Below are 27880 nucleotides of genomic sequence, written 5' to 3'. Positions count from 1 at the left end.
GCCCACCAGGACTCCAGCGTTTCGTCGGTACTCTGAGTCGGGGGGGCTGCACCAGCGCTCGGCTGGAAATTAGCTGAGGAAACTGTGAACAAAGTTTTAGTTTGAAAAGAGACCAGCAGATGCATACAAAGCTACCATTAAAGTCGCTTGAAATTTTTAGAGGTGTTTTTTGGGGTTGGGGGGTTTTTTCTTTCATAAAAAAAAGGACAAACCAACCCTAACTCTTGCAAAACTCAGCTTTTCTCCAAAACTGTTTCTAAATCCAGATTTGAGTACAAAAGCTAATAAGAGGACAAACCCTTTTTAGATTATATTAGGAAAAAGACCTCTCTCCCCTGAGAAAACGAGCATTAGCAGTGCTTCCACAGCGGTTCCTGCAAATGGCAGCAGGACGGGGACCCCCGCCCCGCTATCCCCTGCCTGCACACGTGGGAAACCTCTCTCCTGCTACAAGAAACAAGCAGCAACTGCAACCAGGAGACGGAAACACAGCCGGGGCAGGCGCAGGGAGGTGCCCCCGGATAAGCAGTTGGTGCCGAAGGTGCAGCCCTTTTCGGAGCACACAGAGGTGCTGCCGGCACATGGGCAAAACTGGGGTTCAGTGCCACCGGCTGGCAACGCCAGCTAGCCACAGGATGCACAGCCCGCACCGGTGCGCCAGCGATGCTTTGCATCTCTGCACTCACAAACAGCCCCTCTGCAGCCCGCGGGGCTCCCTACAACCGGCCTCTCGAGAGATGCTCCAAAACCAAGAAACGAACCCTGACTGCAAAGCACGGAGCCACAGACGTAAGAGGGAGAAGATAAAGCCCCGATTGTGCATCCTTCCCCGGGCTGCAGCGGCGATGGGTCGCCTGCGTCATCCGCCAGACAGCAGCATCCACAAGGCCGAGGTCTATTTTCTGTTTGTTTTCCCAATTTCTCAGCAGCAAACCAGGCCAGTTGGAAAGAAAAGGAGTAAAAAACAGAGGGGAGGAGAAGGGGGGGGGAAGGAATTAACTCTTTGCAATCGAGTTGTCCATCTTCATGAGATTTTAATCCTGCCACAGCAAGGTCAAAGTTGAACTCTGGGGTAAAGGGCTCTGTTTTGTCCTTGGAAATAGCATGCAGCCAGCAGCAGACCATAGTGGGACAGTGACCGTGGGCTACAGGAGGGCAGCAGCACAGCCCCCGCTCCCAGAGCGCCCTTCGGAGGGGCCAGCTGCTTTTAACTCACTTTTCAAACAGCCATTTCCAACCACCTCACCCTTTAAACCTCTGAACTACTTTTTTTTTTTTTTTTTTCCTTCTTGTAACATTTTAAAATTTCTTTTTAACTTTCTCCTCCCAGCGAGACAGCAGCCAGGTCCTTAATAAGTATTATTTTGGGGCCGGTGAAAGATTAAGTCTTGTTAAAGGAGACAAACGCAGCTTTTTTTTGACTCCTTAAAGACACAGCATCGGAAAGGTTGCTCCCACCGCTCTGCCCAAAGGCTGCTCAAGGTGGCGGCTGGCAGTTTTAGTTTCCGGAGGAACATCCCTCCTGTCCCCGCTCCGGGTGCCAACGCTGCGAGCCTTTATTTTAATTAAAATAAACTGTCGTAGGTGCCATAACTCAGACACGAGTTATCCCACCCCGTGTTAAAAAGTGAAGTAGATGCTCAGCCTCCACCCTGCCCCGTTGTGCGTGGACGCGTGGCCGTGGGCAGGGAGCACACATCGCGTTGCCGTGGCAACGCCACATCCCGACGGGGCGGAAAAAGAATGGGATGGGCGGTAAATAACGCAGGGGCGGCGATGACATCACCAGCGGGGCAGCCAATGGGCAGCAGCGGCGGTGATGTCATGGCCTCGCCCCCAGCCCCCCCCCCCGCAGTGGGGACCGCGGGGTGACCCCGCCGGGGAGCGACCCCCACCGCTGCCCGAGCACCGGCGACATCCTTGGGGGGGGGGGGGGGGGATCCGCGGGGATGCCTCCCACTCGGGGCCGGGCCGTGGGGACAGCCCGTGGGGGGGGCATCGGGGGGTCTTTTATCGCTGCATTCACCCAGCAGAAAGGGGCCCCCGCGGGGGCAGCCCTGGGGGGGAACCCACCCAAACTGCACGGTCACGTCCCACTCGCTCAGCTGAAGGTCCTGCTGCAAAGGAGCTTCGCCATTGTCAGACTTGGGGGGCGGGGGGGGGGGGGGGGGGCTAAGGCCAAATTTTTTATTTTTACTGTTTGAGATTTTAGCACGAGCTGGGATTGAGGCTTTGAGCATCCCTGGCCAGGACACCCAACACAAGGCGACACGCTCAGACACCGCAGCGAGTCCGCAAGCCGTGCCTTTGTGAAAGCATCAAACAGGGAACGTCCCAGCGACACGGTGGAGCTGCGGGCAGGGTCTGCACCAAGGCTTCGGGGCCCCGAGTTATTGCTAGCCAAGGCGCTGCCGGCAAAGTGGGAAAAAGGGGGGAAAAGAGCGGGGGGCAGAGACGGCATTTCCAGTCGGTACAGATGTCGGTGCAAGGAATGCACCAGGAAGGGGATTAGCACAAGGGCAGTGTCAGGGGAGCTCTGGACTGTGCAGCGCAGTCACATTTGAGCACAGGCAGTGTCCCCTCTCCGGTCCCCCACCTGGCATGGGAACAGCTTGACTCAACGGGTGACTCACCCACCTCAAACGAAGTCAGCGATGAAGCACTTAGTTCAATCAAGATTTAGATTAACCCAAGCTCCTAAAAACCCACGCAATGAGAGGCACCGCACCCCGCACTGCACTCAGGACCCCATCACCTCCCACCAGCCCAGGAGCACCCCCCAACCCCGCAGCGCCGGGTGGCCCTGGCACGGTGCCGGCAGCAGCCGGGTGCATCTGAGTCACGGCCCGCGCTTGCTCGGGCTCACCTGCTCAAACACTCGGGTACGTCATTCCCCGCGAGCTGTTGCCAAAACTGCGGCTCAGCCGCTCCCAAGAGACAGGAGGAAAACCTGGCCGGGTGCAGAGGATGGGTGCAGGGGGGCCAAGATGGCCCCAGCTCACGCCACCCAGCCCCTTCACCCACCCTGGGGGCACAGAAAGGTGGCACTGGTAACCATCTCCCACGTGGCATCCCGGTGGCGATGAAGGCAGACGGGTTGCGTGGCCAGAAAGCTGCCAGGGTGCTCGGAGGAGACACGCTGAGGGGAGGGAGAGACCCAGAGCCAAACCCAGCGTCATCTCACATAAAGCCGCACTGATCGGTGCGCTCAAGCGGCACAGGAATTTTATCACCTTAAGACAATTCCAGGCAGGTTTCTCCTCGTTAGCCCCGCTGTTTATCAAACACCCAGGCAGGCCAGCCGTGCCCGGCCAGCAAGCACAGGCGAGTCCACTCTCCTCTTGTTTACAGGGGGCTTTGGGTGATCAGGTTTTGTCCGCCCCAACTGTGAGACACCAACAGCACCAGGCTGAAACACGGCTGTCCTCCGGCCAAAGCTGCCCCTCAGCTTCTTGCCCAAGGAAAGCGTTACGCATTTTCCTGAGCTCTACAATTTCCAGGCTAACGGCTACCATGGATCAATAAACACCGGACACCCAACACTAAGAATCTGTCCCAAGCTGGGCATTTATTGTTGGCAGCAACTAGAGAGAGAAAAACCCGTTTAGAGCCAAGAATGCAGTTTTGGGAGCCAGGCAGCCAATGCCCCAAGCTGCAGAGTCCTCAGCATCTCCCTGCTGCAGCAGCACGGGTCACGTACTGCACTGCTTGCAACGCAGCGCTGGGCTCTCCCAGCGTGCTGAGACACAACTCACAGTAACTGCAGCTCGGTGTATTTGTTTAACAACCTGTAGCCTCGACAAACACCGGGAGGTCTCTTCAAGGAAGATCTTGCTATCCCTGTCGTAGCCCACTGCTTTGTGTGGGCCGGCTCCAGCCCCGGAGGATGGGAGCCTGGGGACTCGGACGCCCCTGCTCTCCAAAGCCAGACCTGTGGGTCTTCTCCAGTGCTTCTCCCCTGCTGATCCGTCACAGATGGTTTTGCCACAATTGCTAATTCAGCAAGAGGGAGACTGGGGTTTGTTAGCAAGCTAGATTTACAGGGGGATTAACGATGATAACACTTTGATACCATGGCTGTTCAGCAGCCCAGGGCCACCAGGTCAGCCATAAAAAGCCAGAATATCACCACGGACTTTATGACAGCCTAACATACCTGGTTCTCTGCCAAGAGGAGATATGAGCATCTCAACAGCTAAGATGGATGGGCTGGAGCACCTCTGCAATCTTCTGACTTGCTAAATAAGGTTTGCACTGTGGGAAAGAGGAAAGCTCTGCAAGCCAGTGCATTTTGTGCACAAACCCCCACACCTCTGCAAAGCACTGACTGAGCCAGCCTGGCTGCTCCTGTACAATCCAGCAACACATGCAGGCTTGCTGACCACATGGCAGGCAGGTCTGAGCTCCAGGGAAGCTACAGACCTTCCCAAAGCAAATATCAGCACAGGAAGAAATCTCAAGATGCATCTAGTCCCTCTCTCTGCTCCAAGGCTGGAGCCAGACCCTTCACTTCTGCTCCATCCTGCACAGAGCAGCTTTTTTTGTGTGCTTGAACAACAAGCAGCAAAAATCATTTTCAAAACAGAGTTTGTTCTGAAAACAAAGCATTCCTCACCATTCCTCAGAGCTACAGAGCACGGAGAGCCCCAGCAGAAGGACTCCAGTTAAAACAAGCCGAGAGCCCGGTGCACGCCAGCTCCAGGGTGCCAGCCACCAGCAGGTCCTCCCCTTGGCTCTTGCCCTCGCCTGCCATTCAGAAAAGCCCAGGGAGGAAGAGGATTTGTTAGCTCCAGTCGGGCCGTTCCTGTCCAACAGGTTTGCTCTCCTGTCCCACATTGTTACTGTTCCCATGCAACCCCCCGTAGGCATATTGGGGCACGTCCGGAAACGATTACGATCAGCTACAATAATGTTCGAGCAGCTCCAGAGCCCAGCCAATGCAGAAAAACACCCTGTTCCTTCATTTTATGAATGAGTAAACCCTTATGCTTTCTATAAATGTCAAGATAAATTACCTGTGGGCATTCCCCTCTCAGCACAAACAACCACTTTACTGCTGCAGGTTTTTAATGGAGACATCAACCCGAATTACTTTCTTTTCCTGCAGAGGTGGGGGGATATCAAAGGAGGGGGGCAATGATCATGCCCAGAACTCCAAAGGTTTAACCTTCCCCATCCCACCTGCAAGCCTCCGGAAGGCAAAAAGCCTTCATGGCCACTCACAGAGCTGCCGGGTTGGGGTCACAGGCAGCAGCAGCATCCAGGCTCTCCAGCTCCAGCAGTGCCCTTCAGGAAGAAGGGCAGCCCAGAGAGCAGCAACAAGCCAAGTCCTCCCAGAGGAGCACAGCCAGTGGCTTCATCACTCCATGGCTCTACACCCCAGTGGAGAACTCCTCTTCGGGTGGCTCCAGGAGGACAGCCAAGGCACTGTGACCATGGCCAAGCTTACAGGAGGAGCTCAGCAGACCCTGCCTGGCCTCTGGCCGCAGCATTGTAAACAGGACCCCAGACGCAGAGCCATGGTGTGCGGGTGCCCCTCCAAGCACACCACACCAGCCTCTCCTGGGTCCACCATCATACTGGTCTAGGACTGAGGAAGGGGACCACGGATTCAAGCTTCAGGAAAACACTTAGAGCGGTCACCTCCTTTCCCACTGCAGGAACCAGGGTGTTCAGTGACCCCTGAGAAGCCACCATGTCCCAGCAAAGGACCCCTGAACCAAGGGGGACAGGCTGTCCTCCCTGCAACGCCCCGCAGGCAGCCGGAGAGATGCAGGGTTGCCCTGATGGGTCTTTCCCCGCTGCTGCTTCCCTCCCCCTGGAGCCCAGGTCTGTTTTCCAAAACACATTTGGAGGAGAAGCAGCTCCCTTTCCCAAAGGTGATTCACCTTCTTTCAGCATTGATAAGGCATGTCTAAAAATATACAGAGATAGTGATCTCAGACACAGGTGTTGGCCTTTCTGGCACAGCAAAACAGGGCCTGAAGAACAGGGAAATAACCAAACACGCTCAATAATAGAAACCCACATTTTTGATTTAGGACCTGGGTATGGAAAGAAAGTCACAGCCACCCCAGTGCTCTGCCCAGGCTGCTTGTAGCCGACGAGACAGTACCAAGCGCGTCTCAAAGCCCAGCATCTCTTGGAGCTGGGGGTGAAAAAGAGCCAGGACACATTTCTGTGAGGCCACTATGGGTGACCCCTAGAAACCCCCTGGGTCTCACGGCACAAGTCCCCATCACGCCGGTACAGCAGCACCTCTGCCAGAGGAGCAGCACTTTGGCAGCGGCACCAGCTTTGCTGGGATGGTGACAGATGCCGTTTACTGTACTCAGCCCCGACGGGAGGGCAGCGAGGCAGGGCTGAGGCTTTGCAAGGTGCCAGCCTTGGGCTGAGCCGCGTGGAGCCCAGGACCAAGCCGAAATTTGGAGCACATCACTTCAGCCAGGGTAGCCGGGGTGTGCAGCTGCAGAGCTGCGGCCACATCTCCAGCCGGATCCCTGCAGACACAATCCCAGCTGGGGAAAGGGGCCGGGGGGGGGGGGGGAAGAAAAAAGAAAACCCCCACACAAAAACAAAAAAAAAAAAAAAAAAACAACAAACCCCCTCCAACACCATGGGCTTCCTTCAGGCCCTGACTTGTCAGGCAGGCTTGCTTTGGTACTGTACCTTATCCAAACATCTTCATCTCTTTCATAAATTCAATCCCTCCTTATCAGCCATCAGGAGGAAATGCAGGAGCTTTAGCGACTGAAGTGTGGGGAAGAGCCCAGCTTTGATTAACCCACTTACTCCCCGGAGGTCACTCACAGTTCAGGCATTGTGGATTCACATGTTCTCAATCACGTACTTGGAAGTCAGGCTGGAGGTGAGAGTTTTCTCTGCATTAACGAGAGCGCAGGGGTAGGGAGGGGAGGGTCTGCAAATATTAATTTCAGAACTGCCGGTTCCCATGACTAATAGAAGGCTGTCGAAAACTAGCAGCTCTTCTTGAAGCCCAGCTCCGGGAGCCATGGGAATAAACAATAGCTGCAGCTTTAGGATTTGTTGGGTTGTTTGGTTTTGTTTTTTTTAAATGACATTTCTGTAGCAACAGGCTGCCAGGACAATTTTTTGGGGGGTGATTAGAACACACCCCAAAGGGCTGACATTTGAAAGTAAATAAAAACACTCCAGGAGATCTCCTTTAGAAAGAAATTGCATTGTTTTGTATATACCCATCACATATATATTAAAGCATGCGGAGTTGGAGAACTTTGTGGGGAAGCTGTGTTTGCTCCTGCAGCCAAGCGAGCACCCATCGAGCACAAACAGCAATGGTATTTGCAAAGGGCAGATTTTCAGTAGAAAGCTCCTGAGGTTTTGACTTCCTACAGCAGAGCTAACATTTGCTCCCCGGTGTGCAGAAAACCACCGTGGGATTTGTGTCATTCGCCAGGTGAGGTTTCAAAGTGCAAACCTCAGTTCATAATCCAGGTAATGATTTGTGTTTTGGCAGTTCTCAACACGGGGCAACATGCAGACACCCGCTGAAGAAACACGGGTAGGGAGAAAGGCTCTTCCGAAGGGGGGAAAAAAAAAAAAAAATCCCAATTTCTGCAAAGACCACCTGGTAAAGCAGCCAGCCCCCTCCTACTGCAGCTCATGGGGACAAGGCACAGCAATAGCCCATATTTAACAACGCATTAACAGGCAGCAGCATTGGTGCGGGGAGGCACGTTTCCCACACCCAGACATCCTGGCAGGACCCAACTCAACACGCAGCCTTCCAGGATGCGGCCAGAGAGACAAAGCAACTTGCCCAAGGTCAAACAGGAGCCCGGGGCTGATGTTTTCTTTGTCACAGCACTTAACCGCAGGACCTCCCTTGGGCAGCTTTGCCCTAAGCAGCAGCTGCTCATATTTGCACGTTGACAGCATTCGCTGTGGGCAAAATCCCTGCTGCAGATCTGGAGCCACGTGGCTCTGTTACCCCGGTGGTCCTCGCACATCCCACCGCTCTGACCTAGGACACAGAAGCATTTTTCCCACCAGCACCTGCATCATTCTCCAAAACCCCCATCTACGTAGCCAACATCCTCCTCCTCACCGCCACTTACGGCTACTTGACTTGATCTAGCCCTAGGTTATAGCAGGGGCAGGGACACCACAGCAGAGTTTGTCCTCCAATTTAATTAGGTGTTTCTCTCTTTCCCCCAAAAATAAGCCAGCTGACTGCACTTTTCCACCACCCTCAGCACTGGGAAGTTCACTTCTCCATACTGATGCACAGAGGAGGAAGAGGCGGGTCTTTCCCCAAAAGCATTCAAATCATCCCGCGATATCGAAGAGACCGGCATTCCCTCCAAAACCAGACTGGAAAGCGCCCTGCTGGGAGCAGAGCCCTGGTAGCACCACTAGGCAAGGTCCTCCCTGGCCAAGTTCACCCCAGGACGCAGATCCCTGCAGCTGGGGATGGAGCTGTTTGCAAAGGGATCATGATGGGAGGCAGGAGAAGGGAGCCCATAGCAACAGCCATAAAAAGACCACAGACCAACCCAGAGTTAGTGTAGAGCTTCCCAAAATGCATCTGCCTATTTCAGGCATAGTGGGGAAAAAGCTGTTTTGAGGATTTTCTCCTGCTCCTTCTCAGTTTTCAGATGCTCTACCAGAACGCCACGAAGCCCAAAGCCACGTTTGCTGCTCCAGAACCACTGCACTGAAGTAGGCAACAGTCAAAAAGCTAACGCAGGATGTCCCAAAAATGCAAATTTAAACTGCCCAGCAGGAAGCAGAGGCATCCTGCAGCCCGTCTGCGTATGCAGGAAGCGTTGCTTGGCCTGCCAGCAAACGCTCTCCAGTTCAACCCAAGAACCTGCTAGTATGAAGCTTCAGAAAAAGCAGCTGCAAAGGGAGGGGGAAGGACCCCACTTTCATATTGCCCAAGGACATCACCCTTGGGCACATCAGCTCAACAGCAAGGTCTGAGCGAGGAGGAGCTGAGCCCTCTGCCAAGGCTGGCCAGGCTTGTTAGCCAGCCCAGTGTGGTGGAAACACAGCTGGGAGGTTAATTAAGCAGCAGGCTGCAGATGAAACCAGCCTGCTCATTTCCACAAACAGCTCTCTAATAGACCATGGAAAGATTTCTTTGGGGAACTAGGAGCAAACACATCACCTGAGGCACCTCAAACTGTATGCAAGAGGGATACCTCACAGAACAGCAGAGTTGGGCTGGATGAGATGGCCAGATAGGTCCTTTCCCAGATTTAATCTTTTTAATTCATTGTAATTCCCACAATAATGCTTTGTGCTTTTAATTAAGTAAACCACAATATCATTTCAAGGAGACACACGAACAAAGGGCTGGCTTGCTCTCAGCAGAGCTGACGTGTGCTTCCAGCTCCCAGTTGAGTGGTGATGTAGGTAGCTTTTCCAAGGGGGCTGTCCCTCCTTGCCCACTTACTCCAACCTGCAAGCTCCTCAGCCTTGAGAAGCTGAGAGCAATCCATTCCACGAGGGCCATCAGCATCACCTCGTGTTACCAAAGTGAGCTCCAAAACACATTGCCAGGCACAAAGGACAACACACACAAGACAAGAGGGCCGCTGGAAGACTCTGACTCACAACGTCTCTAAATCCCCAAGATGAGCAACCTGAGAGCGCTGGTGGCAAATACCACCCTCCCCCTCTCCATCCTGCTCCCATTTCGACAGCAGTGGGGAAGAACTTTACATACTGGTTTCTTCACCTGCCTGGGGCTTCCCTTTGCCAGCCGATTCCTGGGTGGTTGGGGTTTTCCCCCCCCCCCCCCCATATCATGCCTTTAAAACTCCTGGAACTCAAGGCACTTCAGCAACTTTTGCTAATAAAGTTTCACATCAAATTTTGCAAGGTAAGAACCTGAAAAGCAGCTGCATCTCTCTACTAGGTGGCCCTAGCAGCAGTAGTAGCAGAGGAAGGGAGGTGAAGAATGCCATGTCCCTGCTCAAACTGCTGTGGAAAAACAGGAGCAAAGACACAATTGAGTGTGATCCAGCCTACTGCGAGCTGACATACTCCATTATCAAAAGCCCAAGGGATCCACAGGGGCTTGGAGCAGCGAGGTCTTCTGATTCACAGCTCCATCCAGAACGACTTGCTACAGAAATTGCTCTACTACGCATATTTGTCCTGTTCCTACACATCGTTTGATTAGCAATTTAAGGTACTCTGTCTAGTTGATGGATCAAAAGAGAAAGGATGTTCAGTACTGCTCACACATGGGAAGAGACTTGCTGTGAAGCCAGCAGCCAAAGCCATGCCCACATTAAATGTTAACGCAAAGCCTGGTCAGTGCTGTGCATATCACAGTCACACCATCACCTTTGCTGCCCTGCATCCGTTGCGTCGCCCGGGCTTCCTTCCCAAGGAGGAGCTGGTGGGAAAGTCATGAGCAAGAGCCTACTCAAGGCAGCACGAGCCAGCTCCCCTGGCCACGTATGTACTCATCCCCTTGCGCTCAGGATCTACCATGGCCTGTCCACTGCTGACCCAACGCTCCCCTGCCTGCATGACCCAAGTACAAATCCAATTAGCTCTCCCAAAATGCAGGGAACAGCAGCTTCCTCCTCTCTAAAGTCCAGATCACAAATAGAAATAGAAGAAAGAGGGACTGAAGGGAATGGTAAAAAGAAGTCTTTACTTGATGACACACCTTCCTGAGTAGTTTGCTTTAAAAGCAACATTCCCATCAAAACGGTGAGCTCTGCCCCATGTTTAAGGTTCCTTTCAGGTTGCTGATTTTTTTTCTTTTTATAAGTTGCCCTTGCTTAATTTAATGACAGCAAAGAAAAAAAGTAAACAATTAGCCACAGAAAATAAGGAAGGCATCTGCAGGTCAAAGAGAAGGTCCCTGAGCAACCAGATTAGAAGCCAAGAGCATCAACACAGCAATGAAGGAAACCAAGCAGTCCCCTGGGCTCCTCTGTCAGCCGGGAACGATGGGGGGGACACCATGCACCCCAGCCCTGGGATTCAGCAGCACCTTCACCTTGTGCACACACCACAGCAACAGTCAGGTGCACACCAAGAAGCACCCGTCCCCCCCCAGCCCAGCCAGTCTCACCCCGCTATTGCTTTCCCTAAAGAGCCAGCCAGCCTTCACACTTCTCATCCCAAACCCCTTCCTCCATCCTATCAGAGGGGCATGAAGTTTTCAAAATCCTTGGTTTTCTTTAAAAAGGGGGAAAGAAAAAAAAAAAAGAGTCCAGAAACATTTCTTCATTCTTCAGGAATGATTAATTATCTGCCTTGGCGGAGTGTAAAATACCGCACTAGCGCTGTAGGCTGGGCTGAGTTATTGAGTGAGAGCGCTCTGAAAGCTCCCCCCACCTCTAGATTACACAGCGAGGGCTGCAAGCTGAAATTAAAGTGCGTGCTGCTGAAAGGTAAGAGGCACAACACCCCTTTTGTAGGGAAAAGGGTTTGGGGACTTGCACTGTAACGAGGGGCCAGTTTCTTAAAATAAAAGTAGTCCTTAATAATCCACAATTAAAGCAGATGGTGGCTGTGTCAGCAGAAACACCTTGCTTGAAACCGGGTTAGGTCCCACGTATGTCTCCCCAGGCATGGAGCAGCTTTCCAGACCCAACCTGCACCCTAGGGATGCTCCAGCACCAGCTACCGTCCCACCAAGAGGGGAGGACGTTTCCCACGTCCTGGCACTCGAGATAAGGGCACGACCCCACAGAGGGGCATTACAATGAGCATTTTCAAAAGCAGAAATGCAAAACCTCAGCGGTCTGGGAAGCCAGGCTTGCACTGGGTCACGGCACTTGCTCCACCACAGTGCTTTCTCAACAAGATGTGGCTCAACTCAAAGAGATGATGAAAAAGCTGGTCTCTTACTTTTCCTCCCCTGAAATCACTCTCTGGGGCCCCGGTAGCACTGCCCACTGTCTTCACCCCAACATCACTCAAACCACTGCTGCAGGACTTGCAGAAATAGGTGGATATTTTACTTTTACCTTCTGCAGAAAGGCTCCCAGACCTCCTGACTGCACAGAAAACAAAGCAGCTCAAATTTAAGCTTAAAACCCAGAAGTTAAACAAAAAAGAACCTCAAAATATATTATTGGGTTATTTGGGTTTTTTCTTTAAAACTTTGTGGTTTGGAGCGCCTGGTCTGTGATTTGCACATATCCAAGCCTGGCAGCACTCCTTCGGCCGCGCCAGGAGAGACCTCTCAAGCACGCAGGGACGTAGCTCAGAGGCTGCCCGGAAAACCCATCTCTGTTGCATGCTCCAGCCTGTCCCCAAAATGTGACAGTCCAGCATGGGAAGTCACAGCAGCGCACGGAAAGCACAGAGGCAAAAGTTCAGAGAAAAGCTGCATGCTGCGGAGGAACCGGGATGCAAGAGCTGGACGTTCCTCAGGAGAGGAGGAGGAGGAGGAAAGAGGTTTCTCCATCAGAATCCAGCAGTTGTAGTAGAGACGCTTCATGGGGGAACATCACCGCACAGAAAGTCAAGACAACCTCACGGCAGGCATGGCTGTAGGCTCACACAGACCATGCCCAGCCCCTGCACATCCAACCCTGAACTTACTGTCAATACAAATGCCTGTTACTGGTCCTGAGCAACCCAGACAGCAGAGCCCTGGGGGGCTGCAGCACTTGCAGATGGCCTTCACAAATTGCTGCATTTCTTCCCAAGCACATCCTGGCCAGCAAACAGCCAGGGCAGCATCTCAGCCCCCTTGGGCAGCTCCACGTCCTCCAAGAACACTCCTGCAATGCTCAGCTCTCAGGAATCAAGACAGGAGGCCACTGCATCAGCTTCCCCATGGTCATGATGCTGTCCCTGAAGGTGCAAAGGTCTTTCGTAAAGCCAGGATGCTCTTGCTCCTCAAGAGAGGAGAGTAGGCAGCAGAGGGTTTGGGGTTGGTTTACATTTTTTTTTCTTTTTTCCAGTCCTTATTTGCTGAGGCAAGCTTCTTTTTCAATCACTAAGGAAAATAACTGTTCCAGTCCTGAGGAAAGAAGCCTTTAAGGACCAAAAACAGCCAGGCGAATTAGGTTAGAGGTCCTCCCCACGTTCCTGAGACAGAACCAGCAACACTGCTCCGTGCTGTGCACCTGAGCCACTCCAGGAAAGGAGTGTGATTGCACAGAGAGGGGAAGTACCCTAAACTGAGCAATTTCAAGCAAAATGTGCATTGGTAGCAAACCACACCAGTGCCCAAGCAAACAGCGGACGGTGAAGAATGTGCTGCCCCTGCCAACACCGCATGGGCCAAGCAGAGACAGGGCTCCAGAGCTGTCAAGCCATCACCTTTCACGAGATCCTTCTGCAGGATTTACAGTCCTGTCCCACGCACCCAAAAATCTTCTTCGCCAGCCTTTGCAGGATCTGGCCCTGGCCTCCCCTCGGCCCCTGGCTAGGTGTGTTCTCCCCCTTGCCAAAGCCTCAGACAGGGTGGGAGGTGACATTTCCACCGGGGTCCTGCTGCTCCCATCCTCCCTGCAGCCCCAGGAGCTGCAGAGCAGTAGACTCCTGGAGGGGAATAGGTGTGGGAATATTGGGGGAGGGCAGCATGGTCAGTGGACCATTAACCCCCAACATCTTGAAAGACACCTGTGCCACCAAGAAGTACGTCCTTGTGCACTGGCAGGAGGGGAAGCCCAGTTTGGGTAGATACAGGCTGAAATTCATCAGCCAGGTCATCACAAGGCACTGATAAGAAGGTTGCAATTAATTACTGCACCCTTAGGATCTTTTATTCTCTCCACCAGACCAGAACATCCTAATTTCCATGGAAAGCTAGGAGCCCACACCCCGTACATCGCCATGGGTAGCCTGTAGACCATACCAGGTAAACCTGAGGCATGTCTCTCCCTCTCCAAAGCTGCCATGTAGGTGTAACCACTACTCTCCCAACTACCTATGCCTTCGACTTTATCCAAAACCTGTCCCCTTTTACCACTGAAACACCTTTAACCACCCAAAGACATCTACAGTCGCATAGGAGAGGGAACCTGCAACCAAGGTAGCTCTCCACACTACCACACCAGCTGACGCAAACCATCCCTTGGATGACAGAGGCATCTAGAAGGTGCCGGCCTATGGGTCAGTCTCTTCCCCGAAGCAATGACCTTTCTCAGTTGCAAGAGGACAGTTGTGAAGGAGGAAGAGGAGGAAGCTGGGTGACAGTCACACTAAAAGCCCAAGGCAATCTACTAAAGCTTCAGGACAAAGAGTCCCAAAGGGCACGTTTGCAAAGAGCAGCGCTGCAAGTGGAGATGCACCAGAGCACACCTTGCAAGCCACCGCAGCAGGGAGCATTGGCACCCAGAGAGGTCTCTTCCCTGACAGGCACAGAGCAAGCGGCCGGAGCCAGGACCCATTTATGCCTCAACTTTTTAGGATGTTTGGAATTTCCTGCCCCCCCCACCCCCGATCATTTTCTAGAAGTAGCTCTTTCATTTGGGCTTTATAATGTTTAGTCGCCTCCACACTGTACAGCTGCTTCTGACCAGCCCAGAAGTCTCCTGCCTCCTTGGGACACGAGTCACTTCCAACCAAACCACCTCTTTGCCTGGATCCCACCACGTCCAGAACATGCAACAGAAAGCAGAGCACTCCTAAGCACCTCTCTGCAGCAAAAGGCTGAGGACCCCACCATGGGACCCACCACCCCGGGGTGGGCAGCCGGGACCTCCCCACGCCGCTACCGGACGCCGGGGCAGCCGGCGCCTGGTGCTGCCCTAAGCCCGTCATGTGCAGCAAGCGCTCGTGCCAGCAGCAGCCGCTGCGCTGCCTCCCCTCTCCAAATCAGATTAAACCCACCGAGCCGCTGGGGCCATGCAGGTTGTGTCATTGTAATTAAATCAGATTTACTCCCCCACACACCCTCTCCCCTTTCCCAAAAGGAATTCTAATGACTGTGCAAGGCTGGGCAGGGGGAAGGGCTGCTAGCATCGCACCCGCCTGCTGAAAGGAGAGAAATCAGGAAATGCAATGCTTAATTCTCCACTTCTAATAATCCTCCGCAGGAGCTAAAAACACCCAGCTGGGTCCAGGACTCGTGGCGCCGTTCACCCACCAGCGCAGGCAGCAGCGGCTACTGCCAAGTTGGGGTTTCACGCTAAGTTTGATGCCAGCGGAGCCCCGAGCATCGGTGGGTTTACTTTGGGATGCAGCGTAACGCAGACTAGCGAAGGAGGGCTGCAAAGCAAAGCGGGGGGCGTCCCGGTTCGCATGCACCATCCGCTCCTGCCTCTCCGACAGCAGCGTTCCCATCCCCGCACGGCTCGGCAGCCCAGCGGCACACAGCGCGCTTTTCAAGCCTTCACGGCCAATTCACACCCAGCTCAAATTGCTCAAGACCAAAGGCAATTACGGGTTTGGTTTTGTTGTTTTCTGATGGCGGGTTAGATGGATCACGTTCCAGAAACCACCAGCGCTACTTTTCCAAAGCAAACGTTGGTACAGGGCAGGAGAGCTGGAACAGCAGATCTGGCTCGTGAGGACACACGTGCTCCTGGCACCGGAGCTACTTCCCAAGCGCAGCCCAAAACGCCCCTGTGCACGGAGGGACCTCGCTTTGCTGCTTTTGTGGGAGCAGAGGCCCTGAGCCAGGCTTTCTGCTGGCATTGCCAGGTGACCATAAACACAGTGGGTTTCTTTTTCTTCCCTGGGATGAGAAACACAGAGCCGGGAGTCCTCCAGGACCTCAGGGAGCCAGGGTCCTGCTAATTTATCTCCAGCAGAGCTTTGGACTTGCTCTTGCTACAGCCACCTAGATGTGGACAGAGCTGGGGCCAACAGCTGCTGCAAGAGGGAGACCAGAGGCATAAGCCTCCAAAAATAACCTCCAAAATACAAACCAGTCATCACCATTATAACCAGTCATCACCATTATAACCACAGGAGCATCCTCCCATCACTGCAGGGGTTCAGCGGGGAAACATTCCTCCGTGCATTTCCACACCAGCGGCACACACCCACATCCCTGAGAGTGGGAAGCCAGCCTTCAAATTACAGCAATTAACATTATGTATATTAATAAATTAGTCTGGTTTTCCTAACAGGATAACCTGCAGGGGCTTGTTGGCAGAACCGGGAGGCCTGAGCCCTTTTTGCAGCAGATGGGTGAATTGTTGGAATTGCAGGATGAGACTGGGGGAGCTCTGGAGGTCCTGGGAGCGCATCCTGCCCCAGCGCAGGGACAGGTGGGAGGGACCACGCGTGTGCCCCCCTGTCCCAGAGCATCCAGGAAGCATCAACTCCTGCAAAGCCTTGAACCCAAGGAGCTGAAGCTCCGTTTCCAGCACACAGATATCTTGCGGGGACTTTTGAAGCCCCCACGCTTGCATCTCCCCACCACTCACCGGCCAAAGCAGAGGCCACCCCAGCCATCCTGCACACCCCGAGCACGAGCTGGCTCCAGCAAGGACCAAGCAGCAGGAGGAGGGGAGGGAGACAGGCAGTATTTGTAATAACCAAAACAGTAATCAGCAGGCCACACACGCCTCTTTCTCCCTCCTGGGGCCAGGACCAGCTCCTCAACCAGCTCCTCGTCCCACTCCAGCTGTTTCTTTCTTTCCAGTCTGGGAAGGTTTTGTCTACTTTTATTTAATTTTTTTTTTTTTTTTTAAGGCGCAGGGTGGATGCAGGTATAAAAGGAGCCATTTACTCCAAGCCCTACCCTTCCTCATCCCTTTCCAAATACTTCACAGCCTGTTTTCCTTTTCCAATCAAGAAAGAAAATGCAAGACTAGACACAGGGAGAGGAAACAGCAGTTGACTTCACCATCCAAGGCAAATTATGCCACCTATTATGCAAGCCACCCATTCCCACTGCCGGTTGCATGCAAACAACGGGGTAATTTCACCTTTCCTGGAGCACAAACGAGCCCTCACGCCACAGCCCAGCAAACACCGTGCAAGTCTGCAAACCTCTATCCCACCGAGGGGACTCAGGGCAGGAGTTTAAGGGAACATCTGAAATTCATCCCAAAGGAGTTTTCTTGCAGTCGGTAACTCTCCATCACGCCTGCAAGCATCCCGGGTGGGATTCCTTATCCAATCCCTCGGGCCACCTCGGACCTGCCACCGCTGCGGGGCCGCCCGTGCCGGACCCCTCGGCTTCGCAGGCTCCCTCCTCAGCTGGGCTTCCAGCTCTTATTGCTCCCCAGAGCACGGACGATAATATCGCATTTTATATGGAAAACACTAAAATGGGATCACACCTTTTAAAAAGATATTTCCACCTCGCTGCCTACAACCAGGCTTTGCCTTCCCCTCCCCCTCCCCACCAGACTTCACTATCAGGCCTCTAAGCCTGTTTAATTGAAAAAATGTGATTCAGGCTAATTGACAGCAGATGAGTTACACTGCTAAAGAGCAAGGGAACATTTGATCAATGTGATTTATGGCAGCAGAGAACCAACCATCCCAGGTCTTTACATCCCACTTGCAGCCCTACTGCCAAAACAGTTCAGCTGGCAAAAAAAAAGTAATTAGTGTTTAATTTCTTAACAATTTTTTTTACCTTCCTTTTAATTGTGCTACATAAAACTGTCCTAGAATTTTACAGCCTCCAAAGCTACGTCCTGGACCAGTCCTCTTTGCTGGTTTTAATTAGGGTGAGACACGACTGGCACATTAATTTAAAGAGGAGGGGGAGAACGTCAGACCACGCTCTGGGAAGGCTTTGCCATTACGAGCACCCAGCTAATGTCACCAGGCACCACGCGAGCAGCGGGGAGCAAAGCCAGCCCCCCCCAAAGCACAGTAACAAAGTGCTGTAGCTGAGGGCTAACGCACCCTGCACGCAAGAGGAAAGTTTGACTTCTGATGCAGAGAAAACTGCTCTGCTAGGAGGGAACAGAGATATTTCCAGCAGGAGAATTGCCTCTCCTTGAAGGCAACCGAAATGTGAAGGCTTAGAGGGGAAAACTAGCTTAGCTTTGAGCGTTTGCTACCAAGCGGCTTTTGGGCTAATCAGCATTCCTGCGGGATTGGGTCTGGAGGCACCCCAACGCCGCTGCTCCTTCCACGGAGCGGTTTAGCGAGGTGCTCGGCCCCGCATGCCGAGCCCCGGTGGGGACTGTGCAAAACACGGTTCCAAAACACACCCACCCAAACCAGAGGGGAGCTTGTGGTGATCAATGAGGCTGTGTCCTCGGCCACGGTGGGTACCAGAGGGGGATCAGGAGGGAAGGGCTGGGCTGCAGCGCACTCGGTCCTGCAGCATCCCAGAGGAACAGGGGTATGGATGGGACTGCAGCCGACTGCAGAGCCATCAGCTCGGTGGGAGCAGGAGAAAAAGCACCATCCAGAGATGGGTAAAGGCCACCAGCAGCCACCTTCCCTCTGCTCTCCAGCAGTGTAAGAGCAGAGCACGTGCTGCTCCACTCCACATCAAGTCTCCAGTTGGAACAGAGATCCCATTGACTAGCAAAGGAAAGCCAAGTAAAACACCTTGGAGAACGAGCCAACCCACGTCCCCACTCGGTTCACATGCTGCCCCCATATTTACCTCCCTTTGCCCCAGCCATCCCAGCAGAGCCATGCACCAGGCAGGGAGGCACCAGGGGACGGAGCGGGACCAGCCCTGCACCGTACACGTGGTACTTAAGGCTTTAAAACACAGTAGTTATTACAATTAAAAACATGATTGGGGAGCGTCTCCCTAGGAAGGCGTATTAGGATTAAAATAAATGAGAGGCATCCCCATGGCAACACCGCAGCCTGCTCGTACTCTGTGATTATTTTCAGAGGTGATGGGGGAGAGCGTGTTGCAAGTGCCATCAAATCGCGTCGGGAGGCGAGTGGGAATGGTGCACCCTTCCCAGCCCGTAACTCTCTGGGGAAGCCTTGGTTGGGTCAGCTGCAGCCAGGGCAGGGATCTTTTATCAGCCCAGTTCCCAGCCCCACACCTCCTCCTAATTTGACAAAGATATTATTATGGGTTTCAAGGAAGACTTCAGCAAGGTAGAAGTGAGAGACATGCCCAAGGGGCAGCTCAAACCTCTGCTCATCCCTTGCAGGACACCAGACCTCGCTGTTGCTTTCAATGGACCTGGGACCTCCCCATATGAGTTTCTGTGCAGAAAGAGGGAAAGAAGAGGGAAGCAAGAGGGGAGCACATGTGGACAAGCAAGAAGGGGAAAGAATTGAAGAAATAGCTGAGAAATACCTGGTGTAATGGGAAAGGGGCACATTTTCCTCCATTTTCTAAGCTTGGCCCTACTTAGAAAATCTTGGGATTCCTGGAAAGGATTTTTCCAGGGGAAAACAAAGGATTAGTCCCTTAATGAACAGACAGCAGGCTTGGATTTGCTCAGCTGTGTTGTCTGAAGAACGAAAAACAATAATCAGCTATTTCATTCCCGGGTTCAGCCCTCTTCGCACGCTAAATCCCTTGGCAACATCACACCGATATGATAGCCGAGGCATGTAACCCCCAACCCCATTTATCTGCAGCGTACACAGACCTCAGTCAAGTCCAGGAGCCCAGTGCAACATGGAAAAAACAGAAGAAGAGATTCAACTTCACCTACCTCCTCCAACACCCTCCTGCAGTGCAAAGGAAACCGCTCAGGCTCCCCACGTCAAGCTGCTGCTTCTCCTGCAAAGCCCCATCACGTAAACAGGGCTCAGCCTCTGCAGGGAGCTTGTAACTGATACCAGAATTAGGGACACCTGGATGGGCTTTGAGAGTTGCTAAGAAAGCTGGGAAACTGTTGGGGGTCAAAAATTGCCCCCAGGTGCTCAGCCTTGCTCAAGGGAGGGGTTGGCTACCAGCAAGAATTAAATGAGTGAGCAAAGCTGTGCGCAGCCCAAAAGCGCATCTTACAGAAGGTGAAGCTGCTGTTCCATAGATAGCCCTTGCAACTAGGGCTTGTTTCAAACTCATGTGGTGATCACAAATATTCTTATTAATCACTATCATTTGCATACGATGGCTGCAGGGAGCTCTGTACGTACCTGACATATCTGGTACTAAGGAAGCACAGGCAATACAGGGTCTCCAGCCCAAAGAGCTTTTGCATTTCCCCACAATACTCCTGGCTATTCTAGCAAGGCCAACGAGCTTAAAAAAGACCAAAACAAGACACACAAAAAAACCCACCCAAACCCCAAAAACGCAAAGCAAGAGCCTTTTTCCATCTGTGTCATGAGCCATGAAAAGTACCGTGCCCCATTCATGCACCCACCCCCTTTTTTATTTTAAATAAGAAACTTTGGATTATAAGCTAAACCCAACTTTTTGAGCCTTACCACAGCAGCAACAAGGGGACACAAGTCCCCATCCCAGCTCAGCCTGCCCTCCAAGGAGGTGAGAGGAGTCCAGTGGGGAGAGACCAAGACCCACAGGCTCATACACCAGTCCCACCTTTCGAGGGGCTTCAGACTAAGTTTAACCCCAGTTTGCACCAGCAGCCTTATCTCCTAGCAAGCAAAGCCAGACACTTTCCCCTTCTGCTTGCAGCTAAACTAATGGTTGAAACCTGGCATATTAGGGGGAAAAAAATAGATACCAGGTTAAAACCACTCACCACCAGCAGAGCTCCAGGAGCAGCCCCTCTCCTATACAAGCCCCACAGGCTGCGTGTCTTCTCCCCACTCCATTTAACAGGCTCCATCCTTCCATGCCCACGGCAGGAGGGTGGAACTAGATGACGTTTAAGGGTGGATGTGGTGAAAGATTTCCGTGGAGCAATAACCAGCAGCAGCCCAGGGGGATGGTGGGTCCATGGTGATGATGGTACCCCAATCCTGCCCGAGAGCACCTATCAAATGGCTCTGTACAGCTCAACATCAGCCCTGCTGTAGCTGTGGTGGAGCAGAGGTGGTGTTGGGTTCATCCAGCTCTAACCATAGCCATCGTGGTCCTAGCTGGACAGCTGAGGGCTTTAAATGCTTTCATTTCCCCAACTGAGTGGTGCTGGAGGTTCTCCTGGACGGTGCATCACCATGGAGGATCACTGGTCCAGGACCTCTGGCAAACTGTGGGACAAGAAAGGAAGAGCCCTGGGGTCCCTCCCTGGGGTGTGCAGGGTCAGCATCTCGAGACTGAAATCTGGGGGATGCTGAAGGGCTGCCTCCTTGGTTCCCCGTTTGCAGAGCAGCCTTGAGCTCCCCACGTGAACTGCTCGAGCGAAGGGGCCATGTCTGACACACACACAAGCACACTTGGAGAATTACGTGGGAAATTAAAACTATTATTTCCAGCCACTGTTGTGCAGATTTCTGATGTTTTGCGAGTGTTTTGCTACTTCAGGGGAAGGCGAGCAAGAAAATCTGGAAAAAAATGAGAAATGGGAAAAACTGCATCTCCAGAAAAGCCCAACCACCCACACCCCATCCACAATGGTGTTTGCTAGAAGCCCCTGAGCGCTCTGCTCGGAGGGATGGTAGGTCCCTGTCCATGTGCTGCAGCATCCCAGGCGGGACGCATCCTGCACACACCTGCAGCCGCGGCCCGACACTGCTAAGCTGTCAAAACAAACACGGGAACACAGCGCACGCAGCCTCCAAATCTGCACACCATCGGCTCCGGGACCCAAGCAGGGCCTGGAAATTCCCCCCGAGCTGGCCGGCAGCTCCAGCAGATGGGTTTTATGAGCCCCAGAGGAAAAATAACATCTAGACGAGCATCTCTAACTGCCTGTAAATATGTACCAGATGATGCAGGGACAAATGAAACGGGGCAGAGACAGGGACGAGAATGGAAAACTGCAAGTAGGGGGGATGGCTGGGTTTGGCCGGTGCTCCCCCCCAGCTGCTCACCTGGCTTCCTCCTCCTCCCTACAATGGCTCCTGGCTTCTAACTTTGTGTTTATTCAATGTGAGGCAACCAAAATTAACCGCCTGCTGTCCCCAAGCCTTCCCCACCCCAGCTGGACTCTGCTCCCCTTTTCCCAAGCAGTAGGATGAAAGCAAGGAAGGGGCCTCCCACCCGCTCAGCCTTCTCCGGAATAGGGTCCCCGCATTAGCAACCTGAGGAAAAACAATCCAGCTTCCCCAGGCCATCACTCACGTCCGTTTGTCCCCAGTGGTATTGCTGCCAGCCTCGAGACCCCGAGCCCTGGGGCGCAGCCCTGCCCGGAGCCATCCCTGCTGCTGCTCTAACAGCATCCGCCCCTCGGTGCGTGCACTGGTGTGGTCGTGGAGGGTCTTGTCTGGAGATGGAGCTGGCTCAGGCTCAGGGCTTACCCCGCAGGGCATCGCTGAGCTGCAGGTTGGGTTTTTGCTGGTGAAGGAGCTGGCTCTGCCTCTGGTGCACCGGGGGATGGAGGCGGCTGTAAACGTGCTCTGAGCAACGCTCAGGACAAGCGAAAGCAAAGCAAGCGCTAGGAAGGGGACAGATGGAGAGGGGACAGAAGCAGTAATTTGGCGTTGGGGTGGAAAAAGGGGCTTTTTGAAACGGGACTTGAGTGGCTGCGGGCGCAAGCCAAGCTGGATCAGAAGCTCTTCTTGCTGCTTTGAGTGCAGGGGTACGAAGGGGCAATAATTGATAGGGCAGGATTGTGAGTTACCCTTTACGGTACAAATAAGCACGGGGAGCTTTCACCTGCTCCAGGCTGGCCCTACAAATCCAAACACCAGCTGAAAACCGTCCCAGGGCATGTGGCAGGTCAAGACGTGCTGGTGGGCAGCTCGCCCTGCACAGGGAGATGCTGCAAGTCAGGGCTGGGGAGGATGGAGCACGACAAACCCAGCCAGCGCTATGCCCTGCATCCCTGCAAGTGCTCAGCCCCTCGCAGGATCAGCCCTGAGCAAAAGGGAGACAGGAGCAGTTCAAAAGAAACTCCTTGAGCGTAACTGGCTAAGCACAGAGCACACCCTTATCAGCACCCATAGGCGCCAGACACTGCAGTGCACACAAAAGGCAAAAGGCAGCCCTTGGGCCGAGCCAACAAGTCTTAATATTTGCATTTGGTAAAGCAAACTAATAAATCCCCATGAGTTCATCCATGCTTCCAGTTTGTATTTATTAGGAAGAATGACAGGCAGGTTTTCCTCCTGGTTACAGAGGTAAATAGCAATACAGCTCCCACACCCTTCCCCTTTTTAACGGCCTGGCTTTCTGTTTGCTCGCCGTCTCTAAACAAGCCGGGACTATACGACTGACCGACACTAAAGGCACCCGGCCTTTGAAGTAAATATTAGTTATGAACTCCAAAAGGTCCACATCCGAGCGCTGAGCTTCCCCCCTCCACCCCTGGAGCGGGGTCTGCAGCTGCAGGAGCCGGAGGACGGGCAGCACCGGCGCCCAGCGGCAGGTCTGTGCAGGCTGGGATTAACGGAGGAGCAGATCCCAGGCGAGGAATTGCTTCGAAAAAGGATGCTGCGGTGTGAGCGTTGGCCGTGGCATCGCCGGCGTGCATCGGGGTGGCAGGTCTGAGTGATCCGAAGGCTCTGCCTTCCCCGTGGGAACGCGGCGTCCTTACAGCTCAGCTCTCCTGTGAGCACATCGCGGTGATTCACACACGTAGCTGAAAACAGAGTTTGGCCCATGGCAAGGCCAGACGCAGGGAACACCGTACGTGGCAGCACCGTGGCAGCCGGCATTGCTTCTTACACCCTCCCTGGGGGTGACCACGGCACCGTCACTCGAGGTGCCTGCCCACAGCCACAGTCTGTGTTCCCAGCAGGAGAGGCACGCCGCGGCTCCTCAGCACGCTGAGACAATGGGTCTCAGAGCTAGCCCGAAAATCCAGGTTTGACTCATGGCTGGGAACCCTGTAATTTGCTTGAGGACTGCTCCGACGTGCTGCTGCTGTCTGGGGCACAGCCCCGGCTTCACCGCAGCTCTCGGACTCAGAAACTCTCGGGGGAGAGCGCAGGGGAGCTCAGGGTGCCCAGAACACCACCCTTACTCCCGTGCTGGTGCTGGTTCGCTCGCTAAGCGTCCGCTGTGCACAGAGGAGCAAAGGCCCCGCGTATGGCACTGCTGCAGCACGGCGACCGCATCTGAATGTCCTCCTGTGCCTGCAGGATCCACTTTCCACCCAGAGAAAAGGAAGAGCGGAGTCACCTTCTGTTTCGGACCCACCTCGCGACGAGCAGCGGCGGAGGGCAGACCGTCACCTCCATCCCACCCCGCTCCAGGGTGTCCGTGCACGCTGTCGGGGCTGTGCTGGCACGCAAGTACCAGCCTCCGCTGCCGTCTGCTCACCTGCACCTCCAGGGTCATTTAATTGATGCAAACGAGCTTGACATTGGCTTTTGTGAGGGTCTCCCAAAACCCATCCTTACCAAACCAAAACTCAAGTGACGTTTCGTGCGTTTCTGAGCTTTGCTGTTCTCTCATAGTTTTGCCCAAGGGCATAACACGGTTCTTAAACTCTCTGAGGTGCTTCTGAGCTTAGTAGTGGGTTTCAAAGGAAAGAACCCAGAATTCGGTGTTTCTGACCAAGTTTCTGCAAGTTTGTCCCAGTGGGGGACTCACCGTGCAGAGAAACAAAGTCCGGGCTATGCTGAGGCCCTACCAGTTACACCAGTGAGCTTGACATCAAGTCACCGTGGCTGCACACCAAACCCAGTTATATGAATCCATGCTCATGAGGCTACTGTGCTTTTTAAAAGAAAGGACACCTTTTTTTCTTTTTTATAATGGTCTAAATCATTTAAAAAAAAAAAAAAAAGGATATTTCCATTACATAAATATGCTTTTTATTTGTATTTCCACACAGCACCTTCCGGTGCTTCGCATCAAGTCTACAGGGTGGAAGGGAACACACAGTCCAGGGATGTGAAACCACATGATTTAAGAGGAATTAATTTGCATTTCAGTCGCTTTTGGAGCAGGAGACATGTTAGGGGCATACTGGCCGTGCAGTCGGGTGGTGATGGTTAAGGGTTGCAGAAAGGGAAGGGGGAAAGGACAGGGGAGAATTTTTCTGCAAAGCAAAGGCATTAAACTCTTGGCCTGGCTTCACGAGGGCAGAGAAGTTTGCCAAAGCGCTGGTTTCCTGTACAATCAAACGCATCCCCTCGGCAGCCCCGCGATAGGGCCATGATGTAAGTGTGGCTGAGCCAAGGCAAACGGAAAAGAACATTGAGCACTCACAGAGGCAACGGGTTTTATTAAGAAGTTTAATTGTTTCTCAGGGTGACATTTTCCCCCGTCTTGACGTTCCCCTCGCTGCGGTTTGGCACCCCCCGCTCCCCAGCCCCACCTGGGCCAGGCTCTGTGTGGGATGTGACGGGGCCCACGGCAGAAGAACCCCCCCGAGGCCACCCAACACCCCTGGCACAAGACAAGACTCTGCCGGACAGTTTTAAAGCCCAGGGCACCACGATCGCCGACTCGGCTTCCACCCCACCGCTCCTCCGAAGGCTTTCGCCCCTCCAGGTCCCACCGCAGGCATCGGCACTTTGTGAACACAACGTGCTGCGGGCTGGGTCCAGCCATCCTCACGAAAAGCCCAAGACCCCGAAAGGCGTCAAAAAGAAGAGCAGAGGGGTAAAAAAAAAGAAAAAAAATCCACAGCTGGTTCCTTGGAACCAGGCGAGCACTTGGTCCTTCACAGGGAAAAGCATCGAGCTACCATTTGACCCAAGAGCACTTCGCCATCCATTGCCAGCACTTCCCAGCCAAGAGGATCATTTCCAAAGCCCAGCGGAGAGCAGCTAATTAAGTCCTTTCGGCTCCGCGTGGGAGTCGGGAGCAAGGTCAGCGCCGGGAGCAAACCCCCCTCGCCGGGCTGGGGACGTGGAGCTCAGCAAGCGTACAGGGGGCAGCTGCGGGGGGAGCTGCTTTCGGCGGTGGGTGACGGAGCTCCCCACAGCCCCTGATGCTCCATCGGTCCCCAGGGAGCTGCTGGTCCCTGCTGACCCCTCTCTCCACGCTCGGGAGGGTGCTCCTGGGTGTTTCAGCACCTTAGCTGTCTCCTCTCAGGTCCCCGCACCCCGAACCTTCACCACGGACCCTGTGAAGGAAAAACACGGTGTTAATGGAAGGTGCAGGATGGTAGGCGGCTGGTTGTGATGAAGCAAATCGTGATTCCTCTTTGCCACCAAATTAAATGTTTGGAGCAATGCGTAAAGGAGATGCACCAGCAGCCCCAGCGCCTCCTTTAAAAACACCTTCGGCACCGGTGCCTTCGAGCTCACCCTACACTCAGCAGCGCCAAGAGCCCCATGCTTTGGAGGCTGATGCCCTTCCCAAGCCCTGGCCCTCGGGGCTGGTGGGGACCTGTCGCAGCTGCGGAGCCCACGTCGAAGCAGGCTGGGAGGAGCTCTGCATCCGCAGCCACTCTCAGTGACAGCCGAGCTGCTGGTGCTGACAACATCCAGGGGAAAACCAGCGTTACTCAGCCACGTCGCTCCAGAGAGCCCAAAAGCAGTGGCAGCCCCAAGGCTGGGCTCCCACGGGATCAGGAGACATCAGATAAGGGTGCACGATAGCGCGAGGGTGGATAAGAGACATAGCCGGGGGCTGATGGAAGAAAATCAAATGGCCGTTTCTGTGCAGCAGACAAAACAACTGCATCTGGGAACGCAGAGGAAGGGAAAGCAGCTCGTCTTGCTCGTGTGTACGTGGTCCAAGGGATGTGCAAGTCACTGATTAAACATCCCAGCGCCGAGCTGGGACGAGGGGCGACCGCCGTGCTAGCACCGAGGACTGCACGGGGAGGAGTGCTCCCCAGCGGAGGAACGGGCAGCTCGGGTAGCTCTGCCTGAGCTCTACCTCCTCTACCTACCGGGGGGGTCGCAGCCACCCCGTGCCCATCCCCGTGGCCTCACTGCTGTCCTGGGCAGCCCTAGAGGAGCTGGCAGAAAGCGGCTCCTTTTCCCAAGCTGCCACAGGCGTTTGAAAGGAGATGGAGAAAGGAAAACACAGCTGACAGCAGAGTGGGAATGGATCTCATCGATCCCTCTCTGTCCGTGGGCTCCCCCGCTACAAGCTCTCAGATCAGCTGCGATGTACTGGAGGATCCAAACTCCACCGTTAAGCGTGGCACAACCAGCTCCCGTGTGGCTCCGGCAAGCTCTTGGCCCATTTGGGAGGATTAATCATTTGCTCTCCTCTTTGATTCTCACCCTGCTCACTCCATAAGATTATTAAACAACTTTTCTCCCAAGCAAACCCTGCCCGACTCCCCATCCTGCTCCAGCATTAACTAGGGGCACACGGAAAGAAGGGTAGAGGTTTATACTCATTTATCTTGCAACACTTATCATCTGTTTGCTTTGGACTTTGCAAGGAATATGCAAGATTGGCACCTCCTGGCCAAGATATCACACCCTCAGCAATACGGTGCGGAGGTATGAACCAGCCCCCGTGGCCCTTCCGCAGGGGAAAGCCTGACGATCAGCTTCGGGCTTTTGGGGAAAGAAAGAGCGCAGCGTCTCCGAGTTTGCAAAACGCTGTGCGCAAGTGTCCCTGGCTCTTGTAAATGTGTTAAAAAATAAAACCCTTTAAGAGCTTCCAGATGTTCTGTTTATGTTGTGGTGTTACCCAGCTCCATCCTCCGGAGGCCAATACACAGCCTCAATGAAATCGCAGCAGCCAAGGGGGACGGCAGGGGGGAGTGGAGGAGGTCTGAACCCTTTTCCTCCTCTTTCCCCCAACTTCGCCTGTTAACTCCCACGCTGCTGGCGAACGCGCCGAGAGCGGCTGCAAATCCTCCCTCCCGCTCCGAGCATCTCCCTGCCTCCCGAGCATCACCGGGGTTTGCAAGGCACTAACCCCGTGTGCCCAGGCTCTGGGGACGGCTGCACAGCGGGGTCTGGGGCAGGGCAGGGAGCTAACACATCGCTGGCGGCACCCCAGGGGCACCCAGTGCCCACCAGTACACACCGAGCAAGAAGGTCCAGAGAGTCCAAGCCCACCACTCTCAGTGCGTGCATCCAACTTCACATTCACCTCAGCGGGCCCCGAAGGTCTACCAAAAACTAC

General features: G+C 53.9%; 1 long non-coding RNA gene across 2 annotated transcripts in view; it reads right to left on the bottom strand.

Moving 5' to 3' along the window:
- Positions 1–27880, bottom strand: part of LOC129214701 (uncharacterized) — a 213363-nt gene that overhangs the window by 131954 nt on the left and 53529 nt on the right. Inside the window, exon 3 of one of the 2 annotated variants that reach the window (XR_008579783.1) lies at positions 23043–25907. The exons of the other annotated variant lie outside the window; for it this stretch is intronic. This is a non-coding gene — a long non-coding RNA (uncharacterized LOC129214701). Of the gene's footprint in view, positions 1–23042; positions 25908–27880 lie in introns of those variants that run through there. 2 annotated transcript variants of the gene reach the window in all.

Source organism: Grus americana, chromosome 18, assembly GCF_028858705.1.
Source record: "Grus americana isolate bGruAme1 chromosome 18, bGruAme1.mat, whole genome shotgun sequence".
Taxonomy (NCBI): Eukaryota; Metazoa; Chordata; class Aves; order Gruiformes; family Gruidae; genus Grus; species Grus americana.
Note: the sequence above shows the minus strand (reverse complement) of the source record. Positions and strands in the feature narration are given on the sequence as shown.